Source organism: Erithacus rubecula, assembly GCF_903797595.1.
Source record: "Erithacus rubecula genome assembly, chromosome: 3".
Taxonomy (NCBI): Eukaryota; Metazoa; Chordata; class Aves; order Passeriformes; family Muscicapidae; genus Erithacus; species Erithacus rubecula.
The window spans coordinates 78,178,394-78,197,338 of record NC_136689.1 but is presented as its reverse complement, the minus strand read 5'-3'; positions in this window follow the sequence as shown (position 1 = coordinate 78,197,338).

Here is an 18,945-nt window from a genome sequence, read left to right as displayed (position 1 = left end):
AACGTTTTGGTTAATAATGTGAGTTTAACACACTCAGTCTTATGGTCCCTTCTGAGAGGGAGAGAGGAAACTCCACAGCTGCATTTCCTCAGGCAGGAATGCTGCCTGGCTGCAGCACCTTGCAACAGGGGTACTTGAATATGGTCCTGTGGTGCCTTTGCAGAGCTGCAATTCAAGCCAAGTAGTGTGGTGCTTTTGTAGATGCTCTTGCTGGACAACGCTGATCTATGGAGAAAGTCTCTGTGGAAATCAGCCCCAAATATCCTCAGAGGGCAGCAGAACGGTCCTAAACTGGGGAACAAGCAGAAGGTACAATGGGGAATTGGTGTATACATTAAGCCAACATAAAATGCTTCTGGAGAACTTCTTAAATGTACCACCTTGTGTCTTCCTCCTGATGGAATTTATATTTCTAGATACTCCAGCTGTTGGCACATCAGGAACCACCTGCTTTAGGACCATATCCGGGGGCACAAAGCTTAACCTAGATTGAATGATCCCAATCCAACAAAGTCACTTAGTACCTCCAAGAGTGCTAGGTTGGAACCATACTGAAATCATGCTGCTCTTAAGATCCAAACCTTTCTAATGGGTGTGTAAGAGGAGTGGGAGGCTCATCCTGAGCAGCAAATCCCTTCCCCACATTGCTGACACAGAGAGGAGCATCCCATGGGTTTAGTTTTTTCCTCCACTACTAACAAAACGTTGCAGACTTTCTGCAGCCAAATATTTATTTAGAAGTATACTGAATTCTTCTTTAACATGAAAGAAATACATTTTTCATATTTAGCATTCCTTCTATTCCTTACATTCAAAGTACTACTTACAATTTTATTGTGTTCACAGTTCCTCCTGGAAACAAGGGAAAAAATGTGAAAGCTCAATTTATTAATTTTTTAAAACATACTTTGGGTAAAGGGAAATAAAATAAACTTTGTTTTCTCAGTCCTTATCACATTCAGCATGCACATTTCTGGGTGGGAAAAGGGCCATGGAGCAAGGCAAAACAAGCTGTAGAATGAATAGAAACCTCTTGGACTACCCAAAAGCCAAAATGGAAGCAGCCTGGCTTGGGGTTCCAGACAGCCCATGAAGGCCTGGGAGATAGAAAAGACATCTTTTGACCTCCAGCTGTGGCAATTTTTTTGCTGGTTCCACCCCAACATTTTTGGTGAAGTTGCAAGATGGCTGCATCTTGGTGAAGGGTATGGAGTAAGCAGCCAGCACCTGGCAGACCACAGTCTATCCTGCAGCAGGGAATGACTCTCCCATATGCTATGCAGATCCCTAGGAGAGTTTGAACTGCAGCTGCTTCATTAACACTCACCCCCTGGACTGCAGGAGCATGGGATGTTGAGCAGGAAGGTGTGCGGTCTCCACCTGGTGCTAAGATTGACTGTACTCATCTCAGAGCAGCTCTGGCAGTTGCCACCTCTTCTCCCTTGCCCCTGGAGCATATCAACCTCCATTTTCTCTAGGGAAGGAGTTGTGATATCTAGGCTGATAGCATCAGTCACTCTGCAAAAATGGGAGAGATTTGGTGAAGATGGGGCACACAGGCACTTGAATTTCTTTCTTTTTGGTCAGTGTTGTTTTTACTCTCTTAGACTTCAGCAAAGATGCCACATTCAAAATCTGTAGCCTCAATTCAGCTGAACCAGTTTTGTTATCTATAGGGACATGAGGTGAACTTCTCTAACACATAAGAACCAATTTATAGGAGTATCCTTTGTGCCATAGGCATATTTTCCAAAATTCCCTTTACCAGACCACTTACAAGAGTTTAATTTTCATCTTTTGCTGTCTAGGTTCTAATTCTGTTGCACTCCAGCTCATCCCAAAGTGCCAGTGTGGAGCAGTACAGGTGCTGATGGCAACCAGAGAACTCAGAGAATGCTCAGACCTCACTGCTTTCTCTACTAGGGCAGTGCAGCTGATTTATTCCTTCACCTGTGTACCATTCAGAGCGTGCTGCAGCTCCTTAGCTCCTGGATGTTTATTCCTTTGTAACTTAGTCAAGTTCACAATTACAGGCTGTGGTGTATTTTATGAACTGCAGTGCACTGGACAATTCCAAATTGATTTACAGGCAGCAACTCTAGCCTCTATTAATGCTTTATTGATTCTTCTCTCTGTGATCTCTCATGGATTCATCAGATTTAGATCAGTTTAATCAGGCTGGTATCATCCTCATCTTTGAAGATAAAGCATGGTGTTCTTACTTGTTGGAGCTGGGAGTTCACTGTTAAACAACCATAAGTAAATCCAATGCCCTCTTGCACACTCAAGTTTTAACACATGTGTTTTGGAACCTTCATGGCTTTTTCTCTTTAAGCCCTTCACAGTTTTTGCACTGCAACCCTTGATTCTTTGCCTGCTCCCTTCTCTGCCCTTCCCTTGCTGTGAGCTTTCTAACAAGTCAGTACCTGCCATCTGCTTGGAGCCAAGGTTCCTCCCTTGCCTCTTCCTCCTTGGTTGGTAGTGGTCTGGTGGGCATCATTATTTATTTAATCTCTTTTTCATTAACACCTGTTGTGATTAAACATAATCTTTGTGAAGAACGAAAGCCTCTACCATACTTTTGTAACAAATACTGCTGAGAAGGAAATTAGCTAAACTAAAATGTGTCCATAACTGTGGAAAGTGACAATTTCTGGCAGGTGACTTGGCCCCTGCTTTTGCTTAGCTGTGCCAATACCCTGCTTGCCATGGATGTGGAAACCCTTACAGCACAGGGCTCCTTGTGTTCTTTGCCAGGAAGCACAGAAGAGCCTGTGGTTTTCTTTTAAAGACATGCTATTGATTTATAATTGATGTCTGCTTGAAATGCCACACAAGGGAGCTGAAACAGCACAGATCTTGCCACAGTCTCAGCACTTGCACTCCTTGGAAAGCTTTAGAGCAACACAGAAGTCCTGTGCCAACTGCATGTTTCAGCTGGTGCTCAAGTTCCCCTTGCATTTATCATATGGGCATGTCTTAAATGTACCCATTTTTCACTGGTCCAGGGAACTTCATCTCTGTCAGGGCCACAGTGGATCCCTTAAGGGGGATCCTTGGCGTGAGGCTGGTGGTCAATGTATGGACACATGGATCAAGCCACCTACTTTTGCTGCATCTACAGACTTGTGCAGCCTTAGAGGTTGCTTCAAAAATGTGGCCTCTCATGTTCAGCACTCTTAAGTGCAGTGGATAATGATAGCTGCCCCTGGATGCTGCCATTTCTTCTCAGTCTTATGTGAAACAAGCAATATTGCTTTTACCTGAAGCAACATTTCAAAGTAAGTCCACAGGAAGGAGGAACTTATGCCCAACAATTTCCTTGGAAACGAGTCAGCAGATGCAAGGACAGGCCAGGTGTTATAACAGGCTTAATATTCTGGGTGTGGATCTGCAAGTGCTGCAAGCATCCTTCCTCTTCTAGGAGGATTAGCATAAGGGATTACAGAGAATCTTTGAAGAGATTGGCATATGCTCAAATGGTCACACACTGCAGCTTCCCAAGTGCATGGGGGCAGGGAGGAGAAAGCAAGTGCAGGGGAGAAACAGATCCTGCTCAATAATTGCCAGTGGAGAGAACACACGGTGGCTTTAGCTCTCACAGGGACTCATAATTCAAGATGACCATATTTGCTGAGCTCATCAGTGATAGCATTTCATCAGCACAAGTCCTTGTACCCCAGTGTCATCACATTTGGAAGCTCAACCTGTTGTGTGAGACACAAAGCAGATATGCTGCTTGCTTGTGATCAGAAATGGTGCTCAAGCACTTGTGAATGCTTCAATTACAATGTCAAATTCTACCCTTGGACAGTTTCTCTTGACTCTGTAGACACACAAATCATTATAGTAATGCAGTTAAGGTACTGCACTCACCACAGACACTGATGCAGGCTTCTTTCCATCCTGTTACTTCTTCGCAAGCTTTCCCCCATTTCCTCCCCAGTCAGACCTGTGGTTTTGCAGGCATCCCCACCCGTTATATCAGAAACTGCACAAGCCCAAGTCTTTCTGATTCTGTTCACTGGTACCCAGAACCTTCACTGAAAACCATTTTTCTCAGTGTGTCTACAGATCTGACCCTTCCTGCTGCCTGTCCCCAGCACACACTTTGCCTCAAAGCACCCACCTTCACCCACTTCTCAAGGTGCATCTTCCATCCCAGTGCACATTCTTCCCTGCAAGTGTGCATGAAGGATTAGGTTATTTTCTTTGAGCACTTGTTTATTCCACTTTCCAGACTTTCAGGCAGAACTTTGCACATGTTGTTCTCGGTGCCTATCAAACAACTGTGCAGTGAAATGTCTCGCCTCTGATCTATCTCTCGCCCACCAGAGCAGAAGTAGTATGGAAGCGCTAATAAGACATCTTACATAGGAGGCAAACAGCTCAACTCCCATCAGCAAAAAGCTGTTAGCAAAGACAAAGCATGTCAATAATCAATCCAGAGTCCACCTAATACACACACAGATTCATAAGCTGTGTAAAAAGAGCTGGTTTAAACCGACATGGTTTAAGCTGCAAACTTCAGTGTAGGAAAAGCTCTGTTAGCTGAGAGCCAACAGGCAGATCTGCCTCTCACACCTACAGCACTCGTGGAGAACACTGCCTTGGTGGGTGGGCAGCAGATTGTACCTGTACATATTGCACAAGGCAATGCCTGTCAGAATGAGCTAAGATGACACACACATGGCTGTGAATTACAAAACTCTCTGTAAGGATGCTGGGCACCAGGATTACTCTGGTCTATTCCTGGCTCCGGCAGCAGAGTCTTAATGGGTACAGCCATGATTAGAAACAGGATAAGCAGGAGCCTACTGCTGAAAGGGCTCCCTCTGAAGATCTTCATGGTTGCATCTGGGGGGCAACCATGGGGGATTTGAGGCTGTTCTATGAGCCATACCTCCCACCCTAAACCTGTCTGCTAAAGAGAGAGGAAGGATATTTACACATCTTCCGGAATGGAGATGCAGCCAGGAAAGTCAGAATACCTCAGCTCAGTCTTGCCCTTCCCTGACTACATAGGGAACCAGATGAGGAGATGGGTAGAAACACTGATTTAGAAACAGATACTAGTGCAAGCTATAGTAGCATCATCTCTGCTCTGACAGTTCCTCACTCAGTATTAGGGAAAAAAACAACAGCTACTGTGTACCAATAAAAAAAGCAACATCCTCCAAACCAGGCTTTATATTTTGGTTGCAGACGTACCCCAGAGCTAAAGATTCAGCATCCCATTCCCTGATACCTGGGTTCCCCTGGCTCCTCATTGGGTTGCTCAGGTGCGGTCGCCCAGGCAGGGTGGGATTCAGAGAGCTCCCACTACCTGCCATCTCCTCAGCCTGGGATCTGCAGGGGCAGCAGGGCAGCAACTGTGAACACACAGTTACTAAAAAAGCCCTTAGCTGTGACTGCACTTGCCCACAGAAAGCAAGCCTGATCAGTTGCATTGGTGCATTTGTTTTACCACATGAGCCAGCGGTACAGCAGCACACTTAGGGTGGCACTGGGGTTTGCCACTGCTCACAGCCTGGTCACACTGATAAATGAGAAGGCCATCACCCATTTATCCCAGTAAGTGATACTTAGTATAAAAGAGCCAAATGCCAACCTATCCTTCCGTAGAAATCCACTCTCCAGCAGGGCAGCTGCAAAGCTGCAAGGTGTCAGTTGCCGAGGCAAGGGGCAGAGCCACAGCAGGCAGGAGGCGGTGGGTATTCACCAGGCACCCCGGCCTTCCCGGGAAGCAGTTTTGTTCAGCACAGAGAGAAGGGCAGCGGGAGGGTTTGGGATAGGAGCAGCTCTGGAAGCTCTTCCCTGCCGCGGCCCGACACCAGGTGGAGCTGTGGGAAGCAGCGAAGTCCCGCACACCGGCCGCACCGGGAGAGCGGCGGGGCTCCCTGTCCACAAACACAGTCCACAGCTTTGCCTCGCCACCCTGGCTCTTCCTTGCCACATCCACGCCTGCTGCAGGTAGCGATTCGGGATCTGCCTCCTCTCTGCCGGGGCTGGCGCAGCAGCACGGACGCGGTGATATTTCAGTAATGGAGAGGCTGCACGAAGCCTTTCCTTAGCTCCTAGAGCCAGGCTGGTGTCCTTACATCACCGGGGACAGCCTCACACCCTTCCCGTTATAAACCTGGAGCACATCTTTCACGCTGCCTTTCCCCCGTTTTATTTGGGGGTTTTCTTTACCAACACCACGAGGAATCCTGTGAACCTTCCGTCTCCCATCGGCAGCTCCGTTCTCTCTCATTCTGCACTGTTCCAGGGGCAAGGACAGCAGGACAGGGCTGCAGGCTGCACCTGGGATCCATCTGCAAGGGAGTGGCAGGGGACACAGAGCAACTCTCCTGAGCCCCCTGCCAACCCGAGCCGTGCCGTGCTCTGCTCCTAGCCAAAGTGGAAAGGCTTCCAGGCTGACATTTTACCTGCATTTTTCCTCCCTGGGGCTATAAAATAAAAATATAAAACAAGAAAATGTCAGCTTGTGCTAAGCTCAGACTGAAGGCACCACAAGACAAGCAGAGCTACTGCACTCAGACAAAGCCCTCAGCAGTAACATGCCATGAGGAGTTCAGAGAAACCTCTGTTGCCTGCAGCCAGCAAGGGGAGTTTGTGCTTTGAAAGGTAACGTGTCAAATTAAGATTGCTCCTATGTTTCTCAAAGGTCTGGCCTTATTGCAACACTGTTGCAATGACACAGATGACATTAGAATTTTGTCAACTATTCCTTGATGGCTGCCCACCCCAATCTCAAATGAGAATTGTTTAAAATTCAGGGAATTCCTTAGGATTCTTTTCGTTATGACAGAGGAAGTGAGACAGGGATCCTCCAGCCTGACATTGCCCTTCTGCTTTCTGAACTATTGTTTCCAAAATCCCCCCCACAGTAGTAATTCCCTGTTCTACCATTCCCTAACTCTTGCTCAGTCTGAAATTATATATAAAAAAACCCAACCCACAACACAATTTCCAGAAGCAAAAGAGGCCTTCAGGTTCATCTGTCTGGAGATATATTTCAAGAGGCTTCTAGCAATTTTCTAATATCTCTTCATTCCCCTTATGCTTCTCCAGCCTCAGTCATGACCTGTATAAATTGGAAGCCAGAAATTTTTAAACTAAAGAAAAAATCCCCAAGGAAGTGAGACAGATATTTTTATATTGCACACACACACATAATGTATATTTATAAATTATATATTATTTATGTATAGATTTGAAAGGTCAACAGTGTTATATATACATATATGTGTATGCATGAATATATGCACATATATACATAAAAGATCAAGTATGACTAAAGAAAATGTCAACATTTTTAGCTTTTTTTCTATTAATTTTTTCTATTTTTAGATTTTTTTCATTACCTTCTTTTGCAGGTTTTATAGGCTTACCTGCAGAAATCCTCCAGCTTTGGAGAAAATCCCCACAGAGTCTTTTTCCACCAAGCCTGGTAAATTCAACAACATTCTTCATCATGGAATGTTTTCCATTTAATTGTGGGAGGATGAGCAGGGTGGGACTGGAACAACACACACATGACAACTGTAGATTATAGTATGATTTTCTCCAAACTACCCTAATTGAAGTGAACTAAAGGGCCTGTGTGAAACCAATCAGGGAAAGGAAAAAAAGTGAGTGGATAACAGATGGCCCCACAGATAGGGGAAGCTATGAAATGAGCTCAACTGGACTAAGCCATTAGAGGCTTCCAAACAAACAGGCAAAAATAGCTGCTGCTAAATACTGGAATCATTATCAAATATACAAATATATATATAAATGACACAATGTTTCTGCTAAAAGCAAGGCTAAAAAGTATTGCCTCCTTATTCTTCAAGTTTACCACGAGCACCTTTATGAAAAGCATGCTTTTCTGTTCAAGCATCAATAATGAACTTTTGTAACATACTACTGTGACCTGTCAGCACAGCTGTGAAAACCAGAAATACTTGGTTTGCCCTCCTTACTAGAAGGCAGGAAAATCTGTTTGCAGCTCATCTTACTTGTATTCCTGTGTGCACACTTCATCTGAAGATTAAGGCCCTGATCTAGCAAAGCAGAAATGCACTCAGCTTACAGCAGACCTGGTTTTATAGTTCAAATCAATGGGAAGAGACACATACTAACAGCAGATGCTGGAGCATATCTGGGTGCAGCCACCAAGTTCTCATGTTCCAAGATCCTTGGGAGAGCTTTGAGCTACACAAGCAATCAAGAAAAAATAAGATTCAGCTATGACTGATTGTAGTGGAGTACACAACTTTTGGAGGAAGTTTGTAGTCGCTATTTTTCCCTCCTGCTGCCAATATAGGATTGTCAGTGCAACATGCCAAGTCTTGAATTCTCTTCTTGTTGAAATTTTTACCAGTTTCCTAAGGATGTGAGGTTAATGTTACCCTATTCAGTGCATTATTGGTTTTGCCTCCTTCTCACAAATATACCAGGGGCAGAATTTGAAGTTGAGAAACTGGAGGAATGAACAGCAAAAAGAGATGAAATTTTGTCAAGACAAGTAAAAACCACTGTCCTTAGGCAGGAATAACCAATTTCAGGAGTACAAATCAGGACCAAACAGTTAGGAAGTGTTAGAGAGCAGTTTCTGGGGTTTACAGTGGACCATGAACACGAGCCTGTGGCAGACTGCTGTGCAATACAGGAGCATGTAAATTGGACACGAGTGAACAAGACTGACAAGCAATCCTTCTAATACTTCTTGCATTCTGTTGAATATTTTTAAGGCCTCTGCAGGAGATATATGCTGAGATTGAACACTGTCTTTCAAAAACAAAATGGATCCAGAATAAACTGAAGTCGAAGAGGCTGTGAAAACTCCAGTGCCAGAAACTGGTAAGTACAATTTAGCTCAATACTACAATTTATTAGTAGTGTTTATTTCTGTACTCAGGCAGATGATAGCCTGGAGTTCATGGTACCTCATGACCTACCAACAGGGTGACAACATTCCAAGCTATGCATGGAAGTTCTTGCTTTTAGCTGGTAGTGTCTTTGTAGCGTCTTTGTAGCAGTGTCAGAGCGTGGTATCTTTGTAGCTCTGTGTTTCAGCTTCAGCACAGTGTTATTCAGGTAACTGACACCACTGTGATTATGCTAATGGGGTCAGAGAATCCCTTAACTGCAAAAGAAAAGAATCCCAAGTGAGGTTGTAAGGGGAAGTGGCAAAGAAAAGTTGTGTAGAAATCTGAGAGCAGCATCAGGAAATAAACTTATGGGGGGAAAAAAACCCAAATAATGCTTGAAATCACTTGGGTGGGATATTTTAAAATGGAAAGCCTTTAGAGGGTAACAGAATGCTTTTGGTCGATCACTGTTTTCATTTATGTCACATATTATTTGTAGGCAATAAGGAAGATATCTGTGCTGCTCCTTTGTGTAGGCATTGATGACACGATCAATGTTCTTGATCCTTGATCAAGAATCCTTGATCCTCTGCAAAGTACTGCAAGTGAAATGCAAAGAAGCAGCGACATGGACTAGCCAATGAGATTATGCCCTTGCAGAAGGGCAAATGGGAGATCAGGAACATGCCTACCTCAGTGTGTGTTTCTAAAGAAGACTGCCACAAAACCATCAAAATGGTTTCTTAACAACATGCTAGCCAAGTCACTCACTGACAGGCTTAGCTTTACCCTTCTAACCTTCATAGCAGGAAAGAAAATATGACTGCAATTATTATTACTTGACAAATGGAGAGGAAATCCAGAGAGACAGCAGGGTATGCTGGCAGCAGTGATGCAGGTGGGCAGCAGAGCTGGGATCAGAATTCAGTCCGACTTCAGTGCAACTCCCCTGGGGGGCATTGCCTCAGGTGCAAGTGGGTTACACCTCCCTTTGTAACTGAGTAAAACCAGCATGAGTATATGCGAAAAGCACGTGCACTTTCAGGTGGTTAGCATTAACCATCAATGTATACAATAAATATCCTTATCGTTTTTGCAAATGAGTCATTCTTCATTGCATACAGTGTTAAAGTGCTGTCAAAGTCTGCTCTTCCCATGCTGCTCCACACAGAGTGGCACTCTGGCTATCTCACACTGAAGAGGAGATATTTTGGTAGCAAATGAGACTGGGTGAACTGACTCGTGGCAAGGAGAAAAGTAGTCAGAGAAGAAAGCAAAATATTGCACAGTACAAGTAGTACTCAGATCTTGTCTCCTACGTATTTAGCAGCACAAATAACTTCCAAGTTATGAAAGAGAGCAAAAAGTCAATGTAAGAAAGAATATTTTTATCCCTCGTTCATATATATGTGCATAAAAAGAATGAGATACAACATGTCACCATGTAGTACCAAGTAAGTTGCAGTAGATTTTTCAGAGGAAACAGATCAGTATCATACCTACACTTGTATGAAAAGACCATGGAGGAACCAACTGTTTAACCATACATCATGCTCATCTTAACTCCTTATTTTCTTTTGAATGCACATAGTTTAAGCTACTATGTATGTTATTTTGAGTACTTTTCACTGATTATGTTGGAAGGTAAACTAGCCCTGGAATTATTATCTCACCTCTAAATAGCACAAAGAAAACAAATTTTTTCTTTTTCACTTTTAAAGCTGTGATGACCAATGTGATGGCTTTTTCTAAACTTCTGCTTCAATGACTTACGTATTTCAAAATACATTTGATTGCTTTTGTAAGTTTTGAAGCTCCTTACTTGCCAGCTGAAAATAAAGCAGGCTGTGGGCTAAGGCAGGTGGCAGATGGACAGAGAGGAAGAACTGCCATCCCTCAACAGGCTACGCCCACGCTTGCTGGGGAATCAGTTTCCTCAAAGCACAGTCCTAATTTAGGTTAACTGGCAGCAATTCAGTTTTGAAGAACTTATGATACCCAATGTTAGAAGAGTCAATAAGATGTTGCTGCATTTCACACGCCTCCAGAACAGCAAAAACTCTTACAATACATGATAGATTAACAAAAATCTCTGTGAGAAGACATAATTCATCCATTTTATTCCTATGTTTTAAGCTACATACATTCAGAGCTAGTGGAAAATCCCACAAAGTAGTTTTTATTTTCACATGGTAGTTGCATGAGATGATTAGTATGGTGGAAATACCATTTATTCAAGTCAGGTTTCTCTGAGGGGGAAGAAAGAAGAATGTCCAAGTAATCTCTTTTAAAGGAATAAAAATAAAAGTAAACAGGGTGGACTTTTGAGTGATGAAAGATGGGGATTCCCAAAGGGTACTGTCCAAGTTCAGGTACTATAATTGATGCTATCTACAGCAACAGCAATAAATAGAGTTTATTCTTCCACATCATAAATTATTTGACTAGACAGCTGGGAAAGAAAATTTCTTGTGCATATGTGCCCTGTATCCAAGGAAGTGCTCATGGTTCTTGTGGGACTTGACTGCACAGTTTTCACACAGGCAGGAAAACAGGGGAGTGAACTGAAGGACCATGAGGCTGGGCCATAAACACCACTGCTGAACAGGGACTACTTTGGTTTTGTCTGCCACTGAAAATCCTGAAAGACACCATCCTCACTGGCTCACTCTTTGTCCTTTCCAAGGGAGGATTCATTCAGCTGGTGTCAAGCTGGCATGACAGTCTAGCAAAGTGCAATGGCAAATTTAACAACTGACAAATAAAACACCAGGTCACATGTGACAAAATTAAACTGCCACTGGCCTGTTAGCATAAAACAATGCAGAGTGCTGGGCCTTCAGCAGCATTAGCCACTGTGAGCAAAAAAAATGCATGACTTCTCATAGACTTTTATCCTGCAGTAAAGTTGGTACAACTAAATTCTGGCAATTATTTGCTAATGGCAGTTTTTGAACTACTAGTAAGATCAATATTTTAGGAGCTTCTGTCTGTCCAGTCTGAGGGCAGAAGCTTCAGGCACTTTCAGTGAATTACTCATTTCTCTGTACTCAGTGTGGTTGCTGGCTGTAAATAACTGTTTCTGTATTAAGGGAAAGGCACAGTATATCCCAGAAACCACCTGGGATTTACAGACACTTATCACAACAGTATTCACTTGGCTATCACAGTGAGTTATGGGAGCTGCCCTACACTGCTCTGTACTCCTAAAGTGAAAGCTGCCTCAACTTTACAAGAAAATAAGACATATTAGCTAAATTTAAAAAACAACAAACAAAACAACCAAACATGAGCACTGGATCCTCCCAGGAAATTTTCAGTTTTGCTCTAGGAAAACCATAGCCTGTGACTGACTGCTCCCATGCAGCCGACTGCATTGGCAGTGCATACAGATTGAGAAATGTACTGATATACTGCAAATTACATGACTAGAACCTTAGACTTTAAATTCTTGAGGAAGAATGCCCTTTTTAGTGGGAGCTGTATACAATATAAAATGAAGCATTCAAGGCATGTTAAAAATAGCCTACTATATCTACTTATTATTATTATGATCACATTACAGTATTATTAACTATTTGCTTTATGGCAAAATTTCCCCAGAAAGCATCTAGGTTGTTGAAATTCCTAAAAAGTTTTATTTTGCCATCCTAATTTGTAGCACAAATATAGAACAATAAAACCCTGTTAAAATGCAAATCAAAACAAACACAGATAAGACCCCCAAACACTAGCATTCTTCATCCTCTTACTAAAAGGTACTTCCTTGAGGGAGCTTAATTATTTAACGAGCAGTTTGATTCACCTCATCAACCCACTCTGCTTGGTCTTTATTCTACAGCTGGCTGCTCTCCAAACTGCCAGCTCTCCAGACCCTCCATATCCACAGCATCTGGAGCTGTGATTTTCCCTTCTCAGTGCCAGCCATCAGCCCTGCACAGCTCCTGCATGGTCCCCAGCACATCACTCATCCAAAGCGCTGCCAGGCACTGGACAGGTACAACTGGGGGGCTGCTCCTGTCATTCTGGATGCAGCCATGTGGCTCTGGGTAGTGGGAGGGAAGAACTGTGTGCCTGCACACTGTGTGTCAGTTCAGCTCAGAAAATAAGACTTGACCTGCTTCAGTGGCTTCACAGATGTTGCTTGTGGGTCTTAATGCATAGCAGCACTCCCTCCTTTCACCTCATCACAAATGAGCACACAAACCCTAACTGGAGTCCTCAGCTTCCTAGATGTCCAGACCTGGGACAGCTTCCCGAATGTCCAGACCAAAGGTTTACATTTAGGCAAGCATTTTGAGCCCCATACCCCCAAGCACAGAGTAAAAGGAAGATTAGGCAAAGGACTGCCTAATATTAAAAGAGATATCTGTGGTTTGAAACAGGGTGTTGAGAATCCCAATTAATACCCAAGCTGGACAAACACATTTTCTAATCCACTGCACTGTATTCTATTCCTAAACACATTATAAAAATTATGGAAAGAGAAAAATGCTTGAAACAGCCATTATAGACAGTTAAGCATAGTTTAACAAGACAGTATTATGCCTAAAAGACAACCAGAGTCCTATGAAAGAATCAAGGGAGGCATTAACAGCACCAGAAAAAAAACTTGCTGCTGTGGAGATGGGTGATTAACAATCTGGCAATACTGCAGCAGTTCAGCCTAACAACCCAATTTAACTGTCAGTGTCATGGTTGTGACCATTTTCAGGATGTGGCTGGTTGTAATAACTGGGGTTTTTTTAGCACTATAGGTTAAATTCTAATCACTCTTAATACTGGTAAAGAAATATCATAGTGTGATTAGTAAAAATAAATTGTTACCATGTTTAAGATGAATTTGTTATCTTTTCAATAGTATCCAAAATTAAGTCTTTTATGTTGTTTTTTTAAATAAAAGTATGTTAGCAGACTGTGATCAGAACATTTGTTCAAGCTTCGTAAAAAAACAAGTGGGCTTGATTAAAGTGAGGATTTCAGCAAGTTCTTATTAATCAGAAACTTCATGTCAATTGTTTTAATACACCAAGATCAGGAGGAATGGAGATTCACTGATTAGCTTATTAGCAGCATTCAAACCTTGCCTGTGTTGCTGTTACAAGCTTTGCTTTGGTAGATTAAAAAAATGCTTGACTCCTAATCCAACATTATTTCTTCAAGGAACTTTCAGGAAAGGGGGACTTGTAGCTAGTGAATAGGTTTTATCTGTATTTCTAAAAAGAAGAGATTAGTATGTTGTATGACCTGAGGAATATATTATGCTGTAAGTTGCTTCACTTTCCTCAAAGAAACTGAATAAATTTTTCATTCACTGGGGGGGTTATTTCATATATACCTGTAAACAAAATAAATCTTCAAGAGAAGACTCAAGCACTATTTCTTTCCTCTTTAGAAAGATTTTTGAGCATGATGATATGAAGTTAAATTTAAAACAGATAAAAATATATAATTTTGCTTCTGGATCAAGTATATTTTTCTGACATGGCTCCATTTGCTGATATTGGCCCCAGGTGTCAGCCCAAAATTAAAGTAAACTCACTGTACCACTGACAATATATCCGCCTCTATTTTTAGGCTGAGTGTGTTCACAGCCAGTATTCTAAGTTAGCCATACAATGTAGCCTCCTTTCCAGCTGCTGAATTAATTAAAATTATGGGTGTACCACCAGAACATAGAGTTCATCCCTCTTCTCACCACAGCCAGGCCACTGGGGCTGCTGAGTGCCCATGTGATATGGTGTGGCCATCTATAGCCTATTACATGGGAGGCTGCACCTCTGGGTTTGTGTCTGAGCTTGTGCCATAATCAGGCAAAGGCTTTTTAAATACTCTGAGGACTGTTTTTCAGACACGCTCTTCTCTACAATTAATAGGTTCAGACAGCTCCATCTGTAACAAGCATATTCTCATTAGAGTATTGTCTCAAGGTAGCACTCTGCAAATTTACTCTTTTGATGCAGTGAAAAACTTAAGGTGAAATCAAAAAGAGAAATATCACAGTAATGTTTAGACATTTCTAGTCTTACCATCAGAAAGCCCTGTGGCAATAATAGGAAGAATCGCAGAAGGGCTGAGATTGAAAGGGACCTCTGAACATGATTTCACCCAACTTTTCCCCACCCCAGTCAAGACAGGATCAGCTAGAGCCAGCCATCCAGGATCATTTCCAAGCAGCTTTTGAATATCTCCAGGAACTCCACCACCTCTCTGGGCAATTGCATACTGATATTGATAAGTTCAACCATGAGCCTTCGCCTCTCCAAACTAAAGCATCCCAGCTCACTCAGCCTTTCCTAAGAGACACTCTAGTCCATCATCTTTGTACCTGGACCTTGTATGGACTTTCTCCAATGCACCAATGTCTCACTGCTCTTACACAGAGGAGCCCAAACCTTCTTTGGTCAGCAGAGGATAGTGGCCAGAGAGTTGGACGAGTGTATCAACACTCCCTCCATGGCATCCCCAGCCATAGCACAGGCCAGCACATCCCTCTAGGTAGTGGTCAGATCAGCAGGTGGGTGCCTCTGTCTCCTGCAGCAGGGAAGCACTCTTTTGCATGGGCTCACCATTTCATCCCCATAGTCTTGCATGGTTTAGAGTCAGATGGAGCAGATTCTTTGCCTGAAGGCATACCTGACTTCTCATCAGCTTTGAGGGCAGGGAACACATCTCCCAGTTTTAAGTCTCTGGATGGGGGTGAGAGCATTTACTTAGTGGTAGAAGTCACGAACTCCCATCCTTCCCATTCTCCAGTAGTTGCCTCAATATTAGTGGTGGATACTGCCTCCTTCTCTGCTGCAGTTGCAGTCTAGGGTTCTTTACACTACTAAGAAGAACAACCTTTCCTTTTTTTCCCTTTCCTTAAAAATACTCATCTATCTCCTTTTTTGGCCTCTCTGATGGTGCACAGCTTGCTCACTCCCACCTGTAACTCCTCCATTTGATTGCATATCTTCCAAGATAGATAGCACACATCTGGCAGGACAGCAGGCCATCTCTCAGGCATCAGAGAGATGCTTCAGGTGCTCCCTGCAGCCCAAGGCTTGGAGGGCTTCATCTGCTCTCCAGAGTCTTTCTCAGGCCACTGCCCTGGCAGGAACAGCTGCTCCAACGCCTGCCAGGCAGGCTGCTCAGTGACACATCACCACCCTAACTGAGATTGTCACAACACTAAAAATCCCATTGAAGCTGAGTCCTTTCTGATCTGCTGTCCAAACTGCTGCCCTAGAGCTGTTCTACAAACCAAGGCTTTTATGTAGTCCTCACCTGAGCACTAACTAAATGTGCTTCACCCTTCTAAGGATGGGCATCTGTCACAAAAGCTCTAGGCATGCTGGGTTAAGGGCAGCTAATCATTATCATTAGAAGCTGCCAGAGCTTCCTTGATCCCACCCCTAGTAGCTCCCCTTCCCTCGTTCTTGCCTGACAGCAGCAAGTCTTTCAGTGTTTCCCAGGTGTATCCAATGATCCTGGACCCTGTCCCTGGAAGGTCCAGAAGCTCCCAAATCAGAATGCAGAGACTGCTACCCAAACAGTTGCCTCTGTTGGCTGGAGCCAAGTATGCATTTAAAGTGTAATTAACCTTCAATTTTATTGTGTCTATATATGTATAAATTTCAGGTCCCCTTTTTATTTCAGATGTTCACAGCCCAAATCATGGATTGGTCTCCCTGATGTATTTGACTGCTTATTGTTAGAGCTGTGCATAAACAATTTTGGAGAGCATGTCTGAGCTCCAAGATGGCTGAGTATGCAAAAGGTGAAACTCTAGGGAGTTCAGGCATAGAGGCATCAGAATAGCTGCATGGCATCTGACCAGTGGTCCATCTGAAAGTGTCCCATTCTGGATACCTAGCTGCTTTCCCAGTCTCCAGAGATCTGTGTAGCAGAGAGGGACTCCTTAACTCCCTTTATAACCCTTCTGTCAAACTACAGATTCAGGCTGAGGTGAGTTAGGATTTACTCATAAGTTCAGCTTCTTTGAAAATGTGAATTACTCAGGGTTTACTGACAGCCATTAAACCCAAGTGAGTTAAATAGCTTGAAGTTAAATAGCTAAAATTGCTATCCTTAGGGTATTTAATTAAAAATAGGCTCCTGACCAAAGGAATTTCATCATATTATCTTTCAGGAAAGCATTACTGTGAGTGGATATAATTGCTTGGGAAAGACATCACATAGCATGTTCTTCTATTATAAAAACCATTTCCCTTCACATTCCAGGTATTCTGCTGAGAAACAAAGGATCGTAGCTGTGTATATGGGGGTTTTTTTCTGTATAATGTTTTAAGATTATTTGACAAGAATTTGCAAAAAACCCATTTTTAAACTTTATTATAGCAAAAATCAAAATCCTGCCTGTCATGGGACACTGTTTTGACCAGGTTAACACTGAATCATCATTCACTTTCTTGAAAATAGGGTTAAAAAAACCGCCTCTAACTCATTTTGCATGTCAGAGTTTGTTTGTTTTTTATTAAACTTTCATAACTGAAACATTGAAGAGTGCTGTAGAGATGGACCCAAGGCTGGAGCAGGGGAAGAGTGTGAAGAATCTTTCCCCTGATGAGGAGGAAGTATCTGAGACAACATGGCACAAACTGATAGCAGCTTTTTCTTTTTTGGTGCACCTTTTCTGTTCCACATGTAGGTTTCATTCTTGAAGGGATACAAGTAATTGGAAGGGTCATAGATTACTGCTTATCTAAGGTCTTCTGTGAACTCCCTGGTGTCAGACTAGCACCATGCCCAACCCTTCCTCATTAGATGCTCTCCAGCTGAGACAAGATCCTGAGAGGGCATGAAGGACATGAGAATGCTGAGACTGACCTCTCCCTCTGCTATTTAAGGCAAAATACTCATCCTGTAGCAAAGAAACACAAATGCCAGGGGATTCAGGAAAAGAAGTGGTGAGCAGGACCATGAGTAACTTATTTCATCTCTTTTTGGCTGGAACTGGAGCACAAATCTTGTAAGGAGCAGCTGAGGGAGAAGGGGATATTTAACCTGGAGGAAAGAAGGCTCAGGGGGGACCTTATTGCTCTCTACAACGGCCTGAAAGGAGATTGTAGCTACGTGGGGGTTGGTCTCTTCTCAAAAGTAACAAGTGACAGAATGAGAGGGAACAGCCTCCAGATGCACCAGAGGAGGTTTAGAGTGGATATAAGGAAAAACATTATTTATGGAAAGGGTGGTCAGGTGTTGGAACAGGCTGCCCAGGGAGGTGGTGAAATCACAATTCCTAGAAGAGTTTCAAAAATGTGTAAATGTGGTGCCTGGGGACATGATTTAGTGGTGGGCTTTGCAGTCCTGGGTTAATGGTTGAACTTGATTTTTGAGCTCTCTTCCAACCTAAATGGTTCCATCATTCCATGGATCAATTGCTGTACATACCTGGACTATTCATTAACATACATTAATACCTCTGAAACATGTTTAAACTCCTTGTGGTCTAGAATTGTTTAGTTTCTTCTTTATGTTACACCAGTATTCTCAGGACTGTGTTACTTTTCAGTGTACAACTCAAGGCAAATTGTCCTTGCTTCATACCAAGTGCCATTGACCAGGCTGCACCTCCTGTTGCCATGGGTTCTTACCACTGCAGATGAACAGTTCAAGTGATGGGATGACTTGTGTTTCCTCCAGACTTTTCCACCTGCCATACACATGTTGAACAGTTCAAAGGAAAATCAGAAAAGGAAGTTTAGACAAGCAGGGATGAGCATTTCAAAGGAGGACCAATGGGTGTTGTACTGACTTCTCCACTGTTGCAACCTGTTTGTGTCAGCATCTAACTGCCCTCTTTCTTTATATTGGTGTCAGCCTGATAAAAGTCATGGTTTGCTTACTTGTTCTTCTATAACTTTCTTTTTGATCATATAAACAAACAAAAAAAAAAAAAAAAACCCAAAAGCCAAAGCCATTTCTGTTACTTGTTTGCCCAAAAATATTAACAAAGCTGTATCTCTTATAAATCAAACAACTCTTACATGGAGAGCTGGCTCGCCATCTGGATTTGAAAAGAAATGTCAGGATTGCTTTTCCATTTTTTCTGACACCCCACCTCAGTTTTTACTGT